Source organism: Triticum urartu, chromosome 2 (assembly GCF_003073215.2).
Source record: "Triticum urartu cultivar G1812 chromosome 2, Tu2.1, whole genome shotgun sequence".
In the NCBI taxonomy this organism is placed as follows: Eukaryota; Viridiplantae; Streptophyta; class Magnoliopsida; order Poales; family Poaceae; genus Triticum; species Triticum urartu.
In genome coordinates, this window is record NC_053023.1 from 725,885,923 (window position 1) to 725,905,583 (window position 19,661).

At 43.4% G+C, this 19,661-nt stretch overlaps 1 pseudogene; it reads left to right on the forward strand.

Annotated features, from left to right (window-relative positions):
• The first annotated feature begins 882 nt into the window (after positions 1–882).
• LOC125534399 lies at positions 883–1,390 on the forward strand (annotated as a pseudogene).
• The last annotated feature ends 18,271 nt before the right edge of the window (positions 1,391–19,661 follow it).

Consider the following 19,661-nt stretch of genomic DNA (forward strand, 5'->3'; position numbering starts at 1 on the left):
TAAATAGATTTCAAAATAGAGTGTCGGTTAAATAAAAAAGGGAATTTTAGCATAGCATGTCAGAATTATTCTAATTCATAAAATATACGTTCGTGTATATCAACAAAATAATTTCAATAATCATAAAAAATGTTTATGTTGAACACTCACGTTATATGTTCATATATTTCACCAGAATTCTTCTAGTAGTTCACAAACCATGTTAATGTTGCTCACTATATTTTGTTTTCGTGTATTTTTAGAAAATATATGTTCTAATAGTTCAGAAAAATGTTCATGTGTCTTCAAATATTGTTTTGTAGTTAAAAAACATATACCCCTTAAATTCTTTTTTGCTGGTGATATATCCCTTAAAGTTGATGTAGTGAACGTTTTTTGTACTACGAGCATTAAAAATAAATAACAGTTATCGGTATATATTTTAAGATCAGAAGATTGTTTGGATATTGTCTAATAATAACTACTTGCTTTTCATTATAGAAGGGGAAAAACTGTACAAAGGCCGAAGTAGCCTTGGGAGGAAAGAACAAGAGAGAAAACCAGAAAAAGAGGCCTGAGACTGGGACGAGCCAGCTCAGCTATACATGTCCACGGCATCCTACTCCCAAGCCTCCCTGGAGGAGGCTAATCTCATCTCTAATAAGAACTTCAGATTCCTCGAAATTGACATGAGAGCGTGGCAGAGATTTAGACATGCACATAATACACCAAAAATATAATAGAAAAGGCAGCCTCTTGTTGGAAAATCTACAGAATTTGAAAGTAGTAAGAAAATTATTAGAAATTTTGTTGGGTCTATTTCCTTGATCTAATGAATATTTATAGTGAAAACATGTGGACTTGCACGCTGAGGAAAAAGAGCCACTAAAATGAAAACCAAGAACTATTGTGTTTCTTTCTTGATGAAAATACAATACTAGCGCAGGAGAAGCAATGGCTGGTCCGGCGAAGGCGTCGTGGATGGTGGCCATGAGCGTGGGGGCGGTGGAGGCGCTCAAGGACCAGGCCGGACTCTGCCGCTGGAACTACGCGCTCAAGTCCATCCACCGAGCTGCCAAGTCCAAGGCCAACGTCCGCGTCGGCGGCTCGCAGAGCACGAAGCAGCTTCCACGGCGGCCCTGGTGGAGAGGCGGAGAGCGGAGAAGGCCGAGGAGGGGCTGAGGACGGTCATGTACCTCAGCAGCTGGGGACCCAATTAGTATTAGCGCTTAGTAGCATGTAGTCATGGCCTCAGATCAGATTTGGCCGGTTGCCCTGATCGCTTGTAAAGACACCACGACGATGATGATGAAAATTTCGGCTACGAGTTTATATCACTCAATATCACCCTCCTTGTCCATCCATGCGCTTCTGTGACTATTGTTTGAAAGGCCAGAGGCTGTGTTTGTCAAGAGAGGGTCGGCGTTCAGAGTTAGACGGGAAAAGCAACTTAGCAGAGCGAGGCATACAGAAAACAGAGGAACTTCATTCAGTTAATGTGCCGATTACCGAACAGCCCAACTCTGAACAAAGGCGTAAAACAGGGGGAAAGAGAAAAGGATTTCACATCTTCTGTGATCAAATTCGAACACCTACATGTCGCTGCAATGGATGCTATTAATAAGAGAGTGAATTCCACTTTTTACCCCATATTTATACATTTGTGACACTAATTACCCCTTTGAGTGAAAATTCGTCTAGAATACCCTTTTTGAAATCTTTGGACCCTTGTTTTTTGATGCGTGTCCATCAGGTAAGGTGTGAGGTGACGCTCTGTATCCAAAAACATGTGGACGGCCACAAGGAGTGGAACAGATAGACAAGAGAAGCTTGGACAAGATCGCCAATGATGCCCTCCGATCCTTACAGTTTTTTTTACGAATCAATGACGCAACATGCCGATCCTATTGACCATAAACAAACAAAATGTAAAACTGGGGTAAAACCGTGTTAAAAGTCTCCAAAATCTGACATTTCGATAAAAGTTCCGCTAAATAGGGTAATATGTGTCACAAATGTACAACTACAAGGTAAAAAATGGAATTCACTCTTAATAAGACTAACCTGTTATGTACTTCTTTGCTCTACACTCCGCTGAACCCCGACTGGATGATACCAAGGTCAACTAAAAGCATGATCAGAGTGCTGATGTTATTAATAAGACAACATTAATAAGTTAGTGATGACATAGTGGGACGCAGCGCAGTCCCATTTGCAACATTAATAAGTTAGTGATGATCAGAGTGAATTTATGGGAATTGCTGAATGCCTGCTGACGCTTCAGCTCGCTCACTGCTCGTAAGAGCTGAATTCTGTGATGCAAACAGAGATTTAGAAATGATGACTCATTTCTGTGCTACCGATTTGACTTTTACTAGGTTCTTGAACTAAATGTTGCAAGTTGTTTTTGAGAAAAATGAAATGTGAGTTGCTGTCCATTTGTACCAAACAAGATGAGGCTGTAGAGCGATTCTTCTTTGTGTTATCGCCTTGCGCTCAACTGAAGAAGACCTTACATGGATGGCTTCTATGCACATTTGGTGGCAATTGTCTTGTCTTGTGGCTGTGGTAGCAGCTTCAGACTTACTAGCATATTAGGGCAACAGCCCCACTGCCTCCACTTTATTGAGAACAAAAGATACTTACAGAGTACGAGAAACTATATTCAGCACATCTAACCATTGTTTTTGTCATCATCTACATTTAAAATAGCAGTAGATTGCTAGAAAGATGGGGTACGAGGCTGGAATTCGAACTGAATCGTGTACGGCACTACAAGGTGGGCATACAAACCGAACTTTCCTTTAGCCAAAATTCAAAACAAAATAAGAAAATTCAAAAAATAAAAACTTTCCCTTAGCAAGAAAATCTGCAGCCAACTAAATAAACAGAAGAAATAACACACAAGCCAATTCATCTCGTTATGGCTGAAAGTGCAGCACATTGTTCTGGACCCTCAAGTTGTAGGCACCCTTACATGGAACTGCGACACCTCTGGTACCTACTCTGCTAGTTCTGCATACACTTGCCAATTCCTGGGATCTTTCTCGGATGTCAACTTCAGGCAAGTTTGGAAGGCCAAGGTTGAGCCTAAGTGCCGGTTTTCCTTCTGGTTGTGGCTCAAGTGCAGAATTCAGACCACCTACAACCTGGCAAAGCGAGGAATCATCCACGACCCCTGCTACTGCACCTTATGTGATCAGGTTAACGAATCGCCTTTGCACCTTATGTGATCGAGATTCATGCTCTGGGAGGCTATGCTATGGCTGATAGTTCAAGCAAGGCTTGGTGGAATTATGTGACTTGTCACCTTGGGCATAGGGCGATCAAGGCTGGAATTCGAACAAAATCGCGTACTCTTTGAAGTATGGAGTATACATCAATTAGAATTTATGGAAGGAAAGGAACCGAAGGGCGTTCGAGCATAAATTCATTTCCGAGCATTCCCTCTTGGATCTCATTAAGTTGGACATCATGCAACATGCACTCTCCTTGAACTGGTTCAGCGATCGCGAAAATGACCCAGAACCAGAGCCTGACTAGCTCCTTGTGTTTTTGCCCACTGTTTCGGGCCTTCCCTTGTCCTTTAATCTGTAAGACATGTGTATTTGATTTTTTCTCCTGCTTAATATATAGGCAGACTAAGCTGCCATTCCCTCAAAAAAAAAGTCTTTTGTCTTGGTAGTTGCTGTGATTTCCTTCCTCCTCCCTGACCTCTTTCTCCTTTCCTTTGATACTTGAGGCCCTGCTTTCATTAAGTCCGGCAACTGATCTCATCATTGAAAGCATGCAAAGAAGAAATGTATAGCATTTCTATGGAAATCTGGAGGTCAAAGATGCATATCCGAGCTAATTTTGTAGAAGGATCTCTCGTTGAAGCAGATATAGTAAATGGCCGGACCATTACGGCACACTTTAATGAAAGAAATGAGGGTCTCCTGGTTACTAACCAGCGCTGCGAGCCACTGAGCCCTGTTGGCTTTCTGATATCTCTACTCCTAATGAAGCAGTTGGTAGTCTCGCTTCCAGGTTTTTTTTCGTCCCACCACTTTCGTCCGGTTTTTTTTCATAGGTTAACCGTCGTAGATTTTTTTCGTCGCCTCCCCCACTTCATCGGTTTATTTTCACTTCACCCTCTCACACAACGAAAAAAACTGAACAGATCAGAACTTTTCATACTGACGCAGATTATTTAGTAATGTCTTTATGTAAAAGAATCAATCACAATCAATCTCTAAAGATCAAATCTAAATTAATTAATCTTCATAACGTTTGTTTCCTTCCGAATCACGTCCATAACTTTCCTTCCTTATTTGGGCAGAAACTGTTTGGTAGCAGAGATTAGGAAGCTTCTTATGAGTGTAGTAATATGAAGTATTCTTTTTCTTGATGATTCGTTTCCATGTATGATGATAGTAAATTAGGCCAACATTCACCACTATTTATCAATGTCATCAATCGTATCCATTCCTACCAGTTTTAAGGGAATCTGCTCGCTATGTCTTTTTTAAGGGGATCCGCTCGCTAAGTCATCGTCGCACGTTATTTTCACAAGCAATTCCCCTAAAAAAAGGCGTGGGTATTGGTAGTTGAACGCCCGCTAGGTTTTCCGCCTGTCCCATCCTCGCGCTGTGCCGCCGCCACCCGCCGAATTTCCAGCCGCCCGAGCCTGTTAACTTCGCTAGCCATCGGGTCGACTGCCCCCGCCCCAAACCCCCATCCTCGAGCACTAGCTATCGCCGTGTTGCCGCCCCAAGCTCCACGCCACCGGGAACGAATCAAGCGACGTCCCGACACCGCCGTCGCCGGCCCAACACCTCCAGCCTTGCATGGACAGCTTCAATGTGCAGTCTCCCTTGCTGCCTCACCTTCTGCCAGCGCATGCAGCGGCGGGGTTGGACGCGTGCGTGCTTGCTAGCTTGCTCTCCGTGCGTACGTACTTGCTCTGCGTGCGTCGCACCGGCCAATGCGCATGATGCGTGTGTGCCTGCTTTTCTGTATGTGTATGCCAGCGTGATGCATGTGTGCGTTGCTGTGTGTGTATGATATAGATGGCCCGAGTGTGTGCATGCTGTGCTCTGCTCTCTGGTGATCTATGTGTTGGTGCTCCTGCTATATGTTCATGCCATACAAATGAAATTTCTGTTAATCTTTTAACATGTTGAGTTGGTTCTCTCTGTCTTCTGAGGGGGTGAATACAAAGCAGTCTATTAAGCCAGGCACTATTGCTGAGCTAAATTGACAAAAAAATATTGGTAGCCACAGTTGTAGTTTAAGTTTTTTTTTTGAGAAAAGTTGTAGTTTAAGTAGTAGCGAGTTGTCTGATATGTATAAAGAGCCCGTTGCAACTGAGCCCGTTGCCAAATTGACAAAAAAGGTCGCCAGTGTCACTTGATATGTATGAGAATATTAAATGTATTATTAACATGATTAATATTGAACTCTTAAAGTTAATGTGGCCCCGTTGCAACGCACGGGCGTTCTTCTAGTAATAGTAGAGTGTGACTTTCTTGAGGATAAAAAAGCTGGGTTTTCACTTGTTTTTTCTCTGTTTTCGTTGTTTTTGTTTTTCTTTGTATTTTTCATCGTTTTTCTTCGTTTCTTTCTCTATTTTCACTGGAGTTTTCCTTTTTTTATTTGTTTCTTTCCCAGTTTTCATTGGCTTTTTCCTATTGTTTCTTTTTCTTTTTTATTCTTTTCTTTTCTTTGGTTTTGTTTGTTTCTTTCTCGTTTTCATCGGGTTTTTTCTATTGAGGTTTATTTTTATATACACGTTTTGGTACATATTTCATACATTTTTCTACCATAAAATTAATAATTTTCAAATGTAAGTTTAATTTTGAACACATGGTCAACATTTTTTAATTAAATTTTAATATTTTTTAAATGCTTGATTTTCTTTCAAATAGATGCTTAATTTGTATTCAAATGATTGGACTAACATTCTTTATACACATTTTAACATTTCTTAAATGCTTGATTAAAATTTTCCAAATACATGTTAACATTTTTTGAATATGTGATAATTTTATATACACATTTATTATTTTTTAAATGCTTGACTAAATAATTTCAAATATCAAATTAACATTTCTTGAATACATGCTCAACATTATTTAATACACATGCATATTTCAAATGCTTGATTAACTTTTTAAAATACTAAATTAACATTTTTAATACATGGTCAACATTTTTCATACAGATGAAAAAAATCAAATGGTTGATTAAAATTTTAAATTACATGTTCAACTTTTTAATACACATCGTATATTTTTATACATTTTACGTACACATTAGAAATACTTTTTATACAATTAATATTTTAAATGCTTGATTAACATCTGTTGAATTTTTTATGTAAAGTAATTTTTGTAATATAGAATATATTGAAATGTAAATAAAGTAAAAGTTCTATCTATTTCAGTACTAACACACCTGACTCTTTGAGGCAACTTCTGAAGTCAACTCTGAATATCCAAGTTGAAGCTTTCAGCGCAAAGTATCTCGGCCTCCCAACTGTTGTGGGGCGCATTACAAGCGGCACTTTTAAACACATCAGTGAGAGAGCCCGGGGAAAAATTCAAGGATGGTCAGAAAAATTACTAGCTTGTGCCGGCCGCGAGGTTTTGTTGAAATCGGTCGTTCAGGCTATCCCGACCTACCCAATGAGCACTTTCCTACTAACAAAGAAAGTCTGTAAGAGCTTAACTTCTCCTATGGCAAAATATTTTTGGAGCAGTTCTCTGGATTGAAATTCTATGCACTGGGTGTCATGGAACGAGCTGGCCACACCTAAGTGCAAAGGAGGGATGGGGTTTCATGACCCGCATCAGTTTAATCTTGCCATGCTGGGCAAACAGGGGTGGCGATTAATGACAAACCCTACATCGTTGTGTGCTAGAGTGCTCAAGGGTCGCTACTTTCCCGACAGAGATTTTATGCATGCATCTGCTCCAAAGTCGGCCTCGGCCACTTGGAAGGCAATCTTGGCGGGAAGGGAGGCCCTAGGGGCCGAGCTGATCGCTCGAGTGGGAGATGGCAGCACGATTTCAGTGTGGAATGACAAATGGATTGCTGGAACTATTTCGATGAAACCAATCTTCAAACCGCCAAACACCACCATTCAAACGGTGGACGAGCTCATTGATACGACCACTTGGTCGTGGCGGCAAGATGTGGTTAGGGAAACCTTCATCGCCCCGGATGCCGAAGCCATTCTGAACATTCCTATCAGGCAAGGGGGAGGTGAGGATTCTTTTGCTTGGGCATTCGAGAAATCAGGCAACTACACTGTGAAGTCAGCGTACCGTGTTCTAATGACTCAGAAAGAGCGTTTGGCTCTGGAGGAAGGGACGGCTACCGGAACCTCAGTAGACGATCATCAGTTGTGGAAGGCCTTGTGGAAATTGAATGTCATACCGAAAGTGAGGGTTTTCTGGTGGAGAGTTCTTCGTGGGATTCTTCCGGATGAAGCTACTCTCAACTATCGTCACATCGCACCAATTAATCGGTGCAAAGTCTGCTTAGCGATGAGGGAGGATCTGGAGCATGCTCTTATTCACTGTTCCCATGCGCAACGCTTCTGGGACGAGGCATGTGCTTGGTTTGGTATTCGGCTACCCCGACTCCATCCTGACTCATGGGCTCGCGATATCACATGTGATCCCCGCTTCTCTGATGATGACCGAGCCAAGATCACCACTGTAATGTGGTCAATATGGCACTCTCGGAATCGAATCAAACATGGCGAAGAGGGAAGGGATCCAACATCGATGATTAGAGCAATCAAGGAGGCCCTTGCTCTCCTTCAGCTTCCGCGCAAGGCAGCCGCTATGTTACCTGGTTATGGCTGGAGACCACCTGATGATGCTACTGTAAAAATCACGACGGATGGTGCACTGAACTTTGCCGAGGGGCGGGGCGGTGCAGGTGGTGTCGCACGATCCTCTTCGGCTTTGCTAGGTTCTTGGTGCAAGCCATATATGGGGATTTTCAGACCCCCTGATTATGGAAGCTTTATCTCTGCGAGATGGAGTTTTATTCGCCACTCTTCGAGGACTCTTGCATGTGATAATGGAAGTTGACTGCGCGGAGTTAGTGACACTCTGGAACACTCGCCACATTTCTCGTTCAATTGTGGCTCCGATTCTGTTAGAAATAGGAGAGCTTAGTAATCACTTCATTTCCTTTGATGTTCAACATATTAATAGATCAGCAAACTTACCGGCGCATCTCTGTGCTAAGCATGCTTGCACTCTCAATATGACCGATTGTTGGATGGATGTAACTCCTAGCTTTCTAGTGACCAGCCTTATGGCTGACTGTCCTAGGAATGCTCTCATATGAATAAAAGCTCTTTGAATTGCCCGCAAAAAAAGTAAAATAATACAAAAACAAAAACAAAAAAGTTAAAAAACAGAAGAAAAAAAATAAGAATATGGCATGTGGCCTATGGTGCAATGGGTCAGCCTAATATGGAGCCCGCCTTCAGCAGACTTCCTCTCGTCTTGCTTGCTGTAGACGAGACATATCATAATCCGCGACAATCAAATAGATGATGCCATGCACGGGAGGCTAGCCAACTGGGTCAGCCAATTGTCGCACGCGGAAACACGAATAATTTCACCGAAAAAGGGTTGGCAGTGTGAAGAAATAGGAGAGCTTAGTAATCACTTCATTTCCTTTGATGTTCAACATATTAATAGATCAGCAAACTTACCGGCGCATCTCTGTGCTAAGCATGCTTGCACTCTGAATGTGACCGATTGTTGGATGGATGTAACTCCTAGCTTTCTAGTGACCAGCCTTATGGCTGACTGTCCTAGGAATGCTCTCATATGAATAAAAGCTCTTTGAATTGCCCGCAAAAAAAAGTAAAAGAATACAAAAACAAAAACAAAAAAGTTAAAAAAACAGAAGAAAAAAAAATAAGAATATGGCATGTGGCCTATGGTGCAATGGGTCAGCCTAATATGGAGCCCGCCTTCAGCAGACTTCCTCTCGTCTTGCTTGCTGTAGACGAGACATATCATAATCCGCGACAATCAAATAGATGACGCCATGCACGGGAGGCTAGCCAACTGGGTCAGCCAATTGTCGCACGCGGAAACACGAATAATTTCACCGAAAAAGGGTTGGCAGTGTGAAGGATTGAACCTTGTGACTCCCACCCCTGATCACTCGTCGCTAGCCATGCGAGCTAATAAGCTTGAGTGTCTAAGTAGCAAAAACACAAACTACAAGAACTATCCCTCAGTGACCGTTTTACTGTACCGAACCGGTCTTTTTCTCACTATTTCTTTCTTTTTCAGTTTTCATTTCTTTCCCAATTTTTCATTTTTTTTGCAACAGAGGCCAATAAAATGGTCGGACGTATCACAACTTGCATACAGTATCAGAAAATTGTCCAAATCTGACATGGATGCCTACCATGGGCATGCCCACCTACTTGTAAAAGTTGGGGTCATTTGAATTTTGAAGTATGTCCAAAAATAGATCATGTTGTTATTGGGGAACGTAGTAATTTTAAAAAATTTCCTACGCACACGCAAGATCATGGTGATGCACAGCAACGAGAGGGGAGAGTGTTGTCTACGTACCCTCGTAGACCGGAAACGGAAGCGTTATAACAACGCGGTTGATGTAGTCGTACGTCTTCACGGCCCGACCGATCAAGCACCGAAACTACGGCACCTCCGAGTTTTTGCACACGTTCAGCTCGATGACGATCTCCAGACTCCGATCCAGCAAAGTGTCGGGGATGAGTTCCGTCAGCACGACGGCGTGGTGACGATCTTGATGTTCTACCGTCGCAGGGCCTCGCCTAAGCACTGCTACAATATTATCGAGGATTATGGTGGAGGGGGGCACCGCACACGGCTAAGAGATCAATGATCAATTGTTGTGTCTCTGGGGTGACCCCCTGTCCCCGTATATAAAGGAGTGGAGGAGGGGGACGGCCAAGGAGGGTGGCGCCCCAAGGGGGGAGTCCAACTCCCACCGGGAGTATGACTCCCCTTTTTCCTATTAGGAGTAGGAGATGGAAGGAAGAGGAAAGAAGGAGGAAGGAAAGGGGGGCCGGCCCCCCTCCCAATTCGGATTGGGCTTGGGGGGGTGGGGGCGCCCCCTCCCTTGCTCCTTTCCCCTCCTTTCCACTAAGGCCCAATAAGGCCCATATACCTCCTGGGGGGTTCCGATAACCTCCCGGTGATCCGGTATTATCCTAATCTTACCCGGAACCTTTCCGGTGTCCAAATATAGTCGTCCAATATATCGATCTTTATGTATCGACCATTTCGAGACTCCTCGTCAAGTCCGTGATCACATCCGGGACTCCGAACAACTTTCGGTACATCAAAATATATAAACTCATAATGAAACTGTCATCGTAACGTTAAGCGTGCGGACCCTACGGGTTCGAGAACAATGTAGACATGACCGAGACACGTCTCCGGTCAATAACCAATAGCGGAACCTGGATGCTCATATTGGCTCCTACATATTCTACGAAGATCTTTATCGGTCAGACCGCATAACAACATACGTTGTTCCCTTTGTCATCGGTATATTACTTGCCCGAGATTCGATCGTCGGTATCTCAATACCTAGTTCAATCTCGTTACCGGCAAGTCTCTTTACTCGTTCCGTAATACATCATCTTGCAACTAACTTATTAGTTGCATTGCTTGCAAGGCTTAAGTGATGTGTATTACCGAGAGGGCCCAGAGATACCTCTCCGATAATCGGAGCAACAAATCATAATCTCGAAATACGCCAACCCAACATGTACCTTTGGAGACACCTGTAGAGCACCTTTATAATCACCCAGTTACGTTGTGACGTTTGGTAGCACACAAAGTGTTCCTCCGGTAAACGGGAGTTGCATAATCTCATAGTCATAGGAACATGTATAAGTCATGAAGAAAGCAATAGCTGTTGGGGACTGTTGGGGAACGTAGTAATTTCAAAAAATTTCCTACGCACACGCAAGATCATGTGATGCATAGCAACGAGAGGGAGAGTGTTGTCTACGTACCCAACGCAGACCGACGCGGAAGCGCTGACACGACGTAGAGGAAGTAGTCGTACGTCTTCACGATCCAACCGATCAAGCACCGAAACTACGGCACCTCCGAGTTCGAGCACACGTTCAGCTCGATGAAGATCCCCGGACTCCGATCCAGCAAAGTGTCGGGGAAGAGTTCCGTCAGCACGACGGCGTGGTGACGATCTTGATGAACTACAGCAGCCAGGGCTTCGCCTAAACTCCGCTACAGTATTTATCGAGAATATGGTGGCAGGGGGCACCGCACACGGCTAAGGAATAGATCACGTGGATCAACTTGTGTGTCTAGAGGTGTCCCCTGCCTCCGTATATAAAGGAGCCAAGGGGGAGGGCTGGCCGGCCAAGGAGGAGGGCGCAGGAGAGTCCTACTCCCTCTGGGAGTAGGATTCCCCCCCCCCCAATCCTAGTCCAACTAGGATTCCTCGGAGGGGGAAAAGAGGAGGAGGGGGCCGGCCACCTCTCCTAGTCCTAATAGGACTAGGGGAAGGGGGAGGCGCGCAGCCCATCTAGGGCAGCTCCTTTCTCTTTCCACTAGGCCCATGGCCATATAGCTCCGGGGGTTCCGGTAACCTCCCGGTACTCCGGTAAATCCCGATTTCACCCGGAACACTTCCGATATCCAAACATAGGCTTCCAATATATCAATCTTTACGTCTCGACCATTTCGAGACTCCTCGTCATGCCGTCATGTCCGTGATCACATCCGGGACTCCGAACAACCTTCGGTACATCAAAATGCATAAACTCATAATATAACTGTCATCGTAACCTTAAGCGTGCGGACCCTACGGGTTCGAGAACAATGTAGGCATGACCGAGATACGTCTCCGGTCAATAACCAATAGCGGGACCTGGATGCCCATATTGGCTCCTACATATTCTACGAAGATCTTTATCGGTCAGACCGCATAACAACATACGTTGCTCCCTTTGTCATCGGTATGTTACTTGCCCGAGATTCGATCATCGGTATCCAATACCTAGTTCAATCTCGTTACCGGCAAGTCTCTTTACTCGTTCCGTAATACATCATCTCACAACTAACATATTAGTTGTAATGCTTGCAAGGCTTATGTGATGTGTATTACCGAGAGGGCCCAGAGATACCTCTCCGACAATCGGAGTGACAAATCCTAATCTCGAAATACGCCAACCCAACATCTACCTTTGGAGACACCTGTAATGATCCTTTATAATCACCCAGTTATGTTGTGACGTTTGGTAGCACCCAAAGTGTTCCTCCGGCAAACGGGAGTTGCATAATCTCATAGTCATAGGAACATGTATAAGTCATGAAGAAAAGCAATAGCAACATACTAAACGATCGGGTGCTAAGCTAATGGAATGGGTCATGTCAATCAGATCATTCAACTAATGATGTGACCTCGTTAATCAAATAACAACTCATTGTTCATGGTTAGGAAACATAACCATCTTTGATTAACGAGCTAGTCAAGTAGAGGCATACTAGTGACACTTTGTTTGTCTATGTATTCACACATGTATTACGTTTCCGGTTAATACAATTCTAGCATGAATAATAAACATTTATCATGATTATAAGGAAAAAAATAATAACTTTATTATTGCCTCTAGGGCATATTTCCTTCAATAGCAACATACTAAACGATCGGGTGCTAAGCTAATGGAATGGGTCATGTCAATCACATCATTCTCCTAATGATGTGATCCCGTTAATCAAATGACAACTCATGTCTATGGTTAGGAAACATAACCATCTTCGATTAACGAGCTAGTCAAGTAGAGGCATACTAGTGACACTTTGTTTGTCTATGTATTCACACAAGTATTACGTTTCCGGTTAATACAATTCTAGCATGAATAATAAACATTTATCATGATATAAGGAAATAAATAATAACTTTATTATTGCCTCTAGGGCATAATTTCCTTCAGTCTCCCACTTGCACTAGAGTCAATAATCTAGATGACACAGTAATGATTCTAACACCCATGGAGCCTTGGTGCTTGATCATGTTTTGCTCGTGGAAGAGGCTTAGTCAATGGGTCTGCTATATTCAGATCCGTATGTATCTTGCAAATCTCTATGTCTCCCACCTGGACTAGATCCCGGATGGAATTGAAGCGTCTCTTGATGTTCTTGGTTCTCTTGTGAAATCTGAATTCCTTTGTCAAGGCAATTGCACCAGTATTGTCACAAAAGATTTTCATTGGACCCGATGCACTAGGTATGACACCTAGATCGGATATGAACTCCTTCATCCAGACTCCTTCGTTCGCTGCTTCCGAAGCAGCTATGTACTCCGCTTCACATGTAGATCCCGCTACGATGCTTTGTTTAGAACTGCACCAACTGACAGCTCCACCGTTTAATGTAAACACGTATCCGGTTTGCGATTTAGAATCGTCCGGATCAGTGTCAAAGCTTGCATCAACGTAACCTTTTACGGTGAGCTCTTTGTCACCTCCATATACGAGAAACATATCCTTAGTCCTTTTCAGGTATTTCAGGATGTTCTTGACCGCTGTCCAGTGATCCACTCCTGGATTACTTTGGTACCTCCCTGCTAAACTTATAGCAAGGCACACATCAGGTCTGGTACACAGCATTGCATACATGATAGAGCCTATGGCTGATGCATAGGGAACATCTTTCATATTCTCTCTATCTTCTGCAGTGGTCGGGCATTGAGTCTTACTCAACTTCACACCTTGTAATACAGGCAAGAATCCTTTCTTTGCTTGATCCATTTTGAATTTCTTCAAAATCTTGTCAAGGTATGTGCTTTGTGAAAGTCCAATTAAGCGTCTTGATCTGTCTCTATAGATCTTAATGCCTAATATGTAAGCAGCTTCACCGAGGTCTTTCATTGAAAAACTTTTATTCAAGTATCCCTTTATGCTATCCAGAAATTCTATATCATTTCCAATCAACAATATGTCATCCACATATAATATCAGAAATGCTACAGAGCTCCCACTCACTTTCTTGTAAATACAGGCTTCTCCGAAAGTCTGTATAAAACCAAATGCTTTGATCACACTATCAAAGCATTTATTCCAACTCCTGAGAGGCTTGCACCAGTCCATAAATGGATCGCTGGAGCTTGCACACTTTGTTAGCTCCCTTTGGATCGACAAAACCTTCCGGTTGCATAATATACAACTCTTCTTCCAGAAATCCATTCAGGAATGCAGTTTTGACATCCATCTGCCAAATTTCATAATCATAAAATGCGGCAATCGCTAACATGATTCGGACAGACTTAAGCATCGCTACGGGTGAGAAATTCTCATCGTAGTCAACCCCTTGAACTTGTCGAAAACCTTTCGCGACAAGTCGAGCTTTGTAGACAGTAACATTACCATCAGCGTCAGTCTTCTTCTTGAAGATCCATTTGTTCTCAATTGCTTGCCGATCATCGGGCAAGTCAACCAAAGTCCATACTTTGTTCTCATACATGGATCCCATCTCAGATTTCATGGCTTCAAGCCACTTTGCGGAATCTGGGCTCACCATCGCTTCTTCATAGTTCGTAGGTTCATCATGATCTAGTAGCATGACTTCCAGAACAGGATTACCGTACCACTCTGGTGCGGATCTTACTATGGTTGATTTATGAGGTTCAGTAGTAACTTGTTCTGAAGTTTCATGATCATCATCATTAGCTTCCTCACTAATTGGTGTAGGTGTCACAGAAACCGGTTTCTGTGATGTACTACTTTCCAATAAGGGAGCAGGTACAGTTACCTCATCAAGTTCTACTTTCCTCCCACTCACTTCTTTCGAGAGAAACTCCTTCTCTAGAAAGGATCCATTCTTAGCAACAAATGTCTTGCCTTCAGATCTGTGATAGAAGGTGTACCCAACAGTCTCCTTTGGATATCCTATGAAGACACATTTCTCCGATTTGGGTTCGAGCTTATCAGGTTGAAGCTTTTTCACATAAGCATCGCAGCCCCAAACTTTCAGAAATGTCAACTTTGGTTTCTTGCCAAACCATAGTTCATAAGGCGTCGTCTCAACGGATTTTGATGGTGCCCTATTTAACGTGAATGCGGCCGTCTCTAAAGCATAACCCCAAAACGATAGCGGTAAATTTGTAAGAGACATCATAGATCGCACCATATCAAGTAAAGTACGATTACGACGTTCGGACACACCATTACGCTGTGGTGTTCCGGGTGGCGTGAGTTGTGAAACTATTCCGCATTGTTTCAAAAGTAAACCAAACTCGTAACTCAAATATTCTCCTCCACGATCAGATCGTAGAAACTTTATTTTCTTGTTACGATGATTTTCAACTTCACTCTGAAATTCTTTGAACTTTTCAAATGTTTCAGACTTATGTTTCTTTAAGTAGATATACCCATATCTGCTTAAATCATCTATGAAGGTGAGAAAATAACGATATCCGCCACAAGCTTCAACATTCATTGGACCACATACATCTATATGTATGATTTCCAACAAATCTGTTGCTCTCTCCGTAGTACCGGAGAACGACATTTTAGTCATCTTGCCCATGAGGCACGGTTCGCAAGTACCAAGTGATTCATAATCAAGTGGTTCCAAAAGTCCATCAGTATGGAGTTTCTTCATGCGCTTTACACCGATATGACCTAAACGGCAGTGCCACAAATAAGTTGCACTATCATTATCAACTCTGCATCTTTTGGCTTCAACATTATGAATATGTGTATCACTACTATCGAGATTCATCAAAAATAGACCACTCTTCAAGGGTGCATGACCATAAAAGATATTACTCATATAAATAGAACAACCATTATTCTCTGATTTAAATGAATAACCATCTCGCATCAAACAAGATCCAGATATAATGTTCATGCTCAACGCTGGCACCAAATAACAATTATTTAGGTCTAATACTAATCCTGATGGTAGATGTAGAGATAGCGTGCCGACCGCGATCACATCGACTTTGGAACCATTTCCCACGCACATCGTCACCTCGTCCTTCGCCAGTGTTCGCTTAAACCATAGTCCCTGTTTCAAGTTGCAAATATTAGCAACAGAACCAGTATCAAATACCCAGGTTCTACTACGAGCTCTAGTAAGGTACACATCAATAACATGTATATCACATATACCTTTGTTCACCTTGCCATCCTTGTTATCCGCCAAATACTTGGGGCAGTTCCGCTTCCAGTGACCAGTCTGCTTGAAGTAGAAGCACTCAGTTTCAGGCTTAGGTCCAGACTTGGGTTTCTTCTCCTGAGCAGCAACTTGCTTGCTGTTCTTCTTGAAGTTCCCCTTCTTCTTCCCCTTGCCCTTTTTCTTGAAACTAGTGGTCTTGTTGACCATCAACACTTGATGCTCCTTCTTGATTTCTACCTCCGCAGCTTTTAGCATTGCGAAGAGCTCGGGAATTGTCTTATCCATCCCTTGCATATTATAGTTCATCACGAAGCTCTTGTAGCTAGGTGGAAGTGATTGGAGAATTCTGTCAATGACGCAATCATCTGCAAGATTAACTCCCAATTGAATCAAGTGATTATTATACCCAGACATTTTGAGTATATGCTCACTGACAGAACGGTTCTCCTCCATCTTGCAGCTATAGAACTTATTGGAGACTTCATATCTCTCAATCCGGGCATTTGCTTGAAATATTAGCTTCAACTCCTGGAACATCTCATATGCTCCATGACGTTCAAAACGTCGTTGAAGACCCGGTTCTAAGCCGTAAAGCATGGCACATTGAACTATCGAGTAGTCATCAGCTTTGCTCTGCCAGACGTTCTTAACATCGTCAGTTGCATTAGCAGCAGGCCTGGCACCCAGCGGTGCTTCCAGGACGTAATTCTTCTGTGCAGCAATGAGGATAATCCTCAAGTTACGGACCCAGTCCATATAATTGCTACCATCATCCTTCAACTTTGCTTTCTCAAGGAACGCATTAAAATTCGACGGAACAACATCATGGGCCATCTACCTACAATCAAACATAAACAAGCAAGATACTATCAGGTACTAAGTTCATGATCAATTTAAGTTCAATTAATCATATTACTTAAGAACTCCCACTTAGAAAGACATCCCTCTAATCTTCTAAGTGATCACGTGATCCAAATCAACTAAATCATAACCGATCATCACGTGAAATGGAGTAGTTTTCAATGGTGAACATCACTATGTTGATCATATCTACTATATGATTCACGCTCGACCTTTCGGTCTCAGTGTTCCGAGGCCATATCTGCATATGCTAGGCTCGTCAAGTTTAACCTGAGTATTCTGCGTGTGCAAAACTGGCTTGCACCCGTTGTAGATGGACGTAGAGCTCACCCGATCATCACGTGGTGTCTGGGCACGACGAACTTTGGCTACGGTGCATACTCAGGGAGAACACTTTTATCTTGAAATTTAGTGAGGGATCATCTTATAATGCTACCGTCAATCAAAGCAAGATAAGATGCATAAAAGATAAACATCACATGCAATCAATATAAGTGATATGATATGGCCATCATCATCTTGTGCTTGTGATCTCCATCTCCGAAGCATCGTCATGATCACCATCGTCACCGGCGCAACACCTTGATCTCCATCGTAGCATCGTTGTCGTCTCGCCAATCTTATGCTTCTACGACTATCGCTACCGCTTAGTGATAAAGTAAAGCATTACAGGGCGATTGCATTGCATACAATAAAGCGACAACCATATGGCTCCTACCAATTGCCGATAACTTGGTTACAAAACATGATCATCTCATACAATAAAATTTAGCATCATGCATTGACCATATCACATCACAACATGCCCTGCAAAAACAAGTTAGACATCCTCTACTTTGTTTGTTGCAAGTTTTACGTGGCTGCTACGGGCTTAGCAAGAACCAATCTTACCTACGCATCAAGAACCACAATGATAGTTTGTCAAGTTGGTGCTGTTTTAAACTTCGCAAGGACCGGGCGTAGCCACACTCGGTTCAACTAAAATTGGAGAAACTGACACCCGCCAGCCACCTGTGTGCAAAGCACGTCGGTAGAACCAGTCTCGCGTAAGCGTACGCGTAATGTCGGTCTGGGCCGCTTCATCCAACAATACCGCCGAACCAAAGTATGACATGCTGGTAAGCAGTATGACTTATATGGCCCACAACTCAGTTGTGTTCTACTCGTGCATATAACATTAACACATAAAACCTAGGCTCGGATGCCACTGTTGGGGAACGTAGTAATTTCAAAAAAAAATCTACGCACATGCAAGATCAAGGTGATGCACAGCAACGAGAGGGGAGAGTGTTGTCTACGTACCCTCGTAGACCAGAAGCGGAAGCGTTATAACAACGGGGTTGATGTAGTCGTACGTCTTCATGGCCCGACCAATCAAGCACCGAAACTACGGCACCTTCGAGTTTTTGCACACGTTCAACTCGATGACGATCCCCGGACTCCGATCCAGTAAAGTGTCGGGGATGAGTTCCGTCAGCACGACGGCGTGGTGACGATCTTGATGTTCTACCGTCGCAGGGCTTCACCTAAGCACCACTACAATATTATCGAGGATTATGGTGGAGGGGGGCACCGCACATGGCTAAGAGATCAATGATCAATTGTTGTGTCTCTGGGGTGCCCCATGTCCCCGTATATAAAGGAGTGGAGGAGGGGGCCGGCCAAGGAGGGTGGCGCGCCCAAGGGGGGGGAGTCCAACTCCCACCGGGAGTAGGACTCCCCTTTTTCCTATTAGGAGTAGGAGAGGGAAGGAAGAGGAAAGAAGGAGGAAGGGAAGGGGGGACCGGCCCCCCTCCCAATTCGGATTGGGCTTGGGGGGGGGCTCCCTTGCTCCTTTCCCCTCCTTTCCACTAAGGCCCAATAAGGCCAATATACCTCCCGGGGGGTTCCGATAACCTCCCGGTGATCCGGTATTATCCCAATCTTACCCGGAATCTTTCCGGTGTCCAAATATAGTCGTCCAATATATCAATCTTTATGTCTCGACCATTTTGAGACTCCTCGTCAAGTCCGTGATCACATCCAGGACTCCGAACAACCTTCGGTACATCAAAATATATAAACTCATAATGAAACTGTCATCGTAACGTTAAGCGTGCGGACCCTACGGGTTCGAGAACAATGTAGACATGACCGAGACACGTCTCCGGTCAATAACCAATAGCGAAACCTGGATGCTCATATTGGCTCCTACATATTCTACGAAGATCTTTATCGGTCAGACCGCATAACAACATACGTTGTTCCCTTTGTCATCGGTATGTTACTTGCCCGAGATTCGATCGTCGGTATCTCAATACCTAGTTCAATCTCATTACCGACAAGTCTCTTTACTCGTTCCGTAATACATCATCTTGCAACTAACTTATTAGTTGCATTGCTTGCAAGGCTTAAGTGATGTGTATTACCGAGAGGGCCCAGAGATACCTCTCTGACAATCGGAGCGACAAATCCTAATCTCGAAATACGCCAACCCAACATGTACCTTTGGAGACACCTGTAGAGCACCTTTATAATCACCCAGTTACGTTGTGACGTTTGGTAGCACACAAAGTGTTCCTCCGGTAAACGAGAGTTGCATAATCTCATAGTCATAGGAACATGTATAAGTCATGAAGAAAGCAATAGCAACATACTAAATGATCGAGT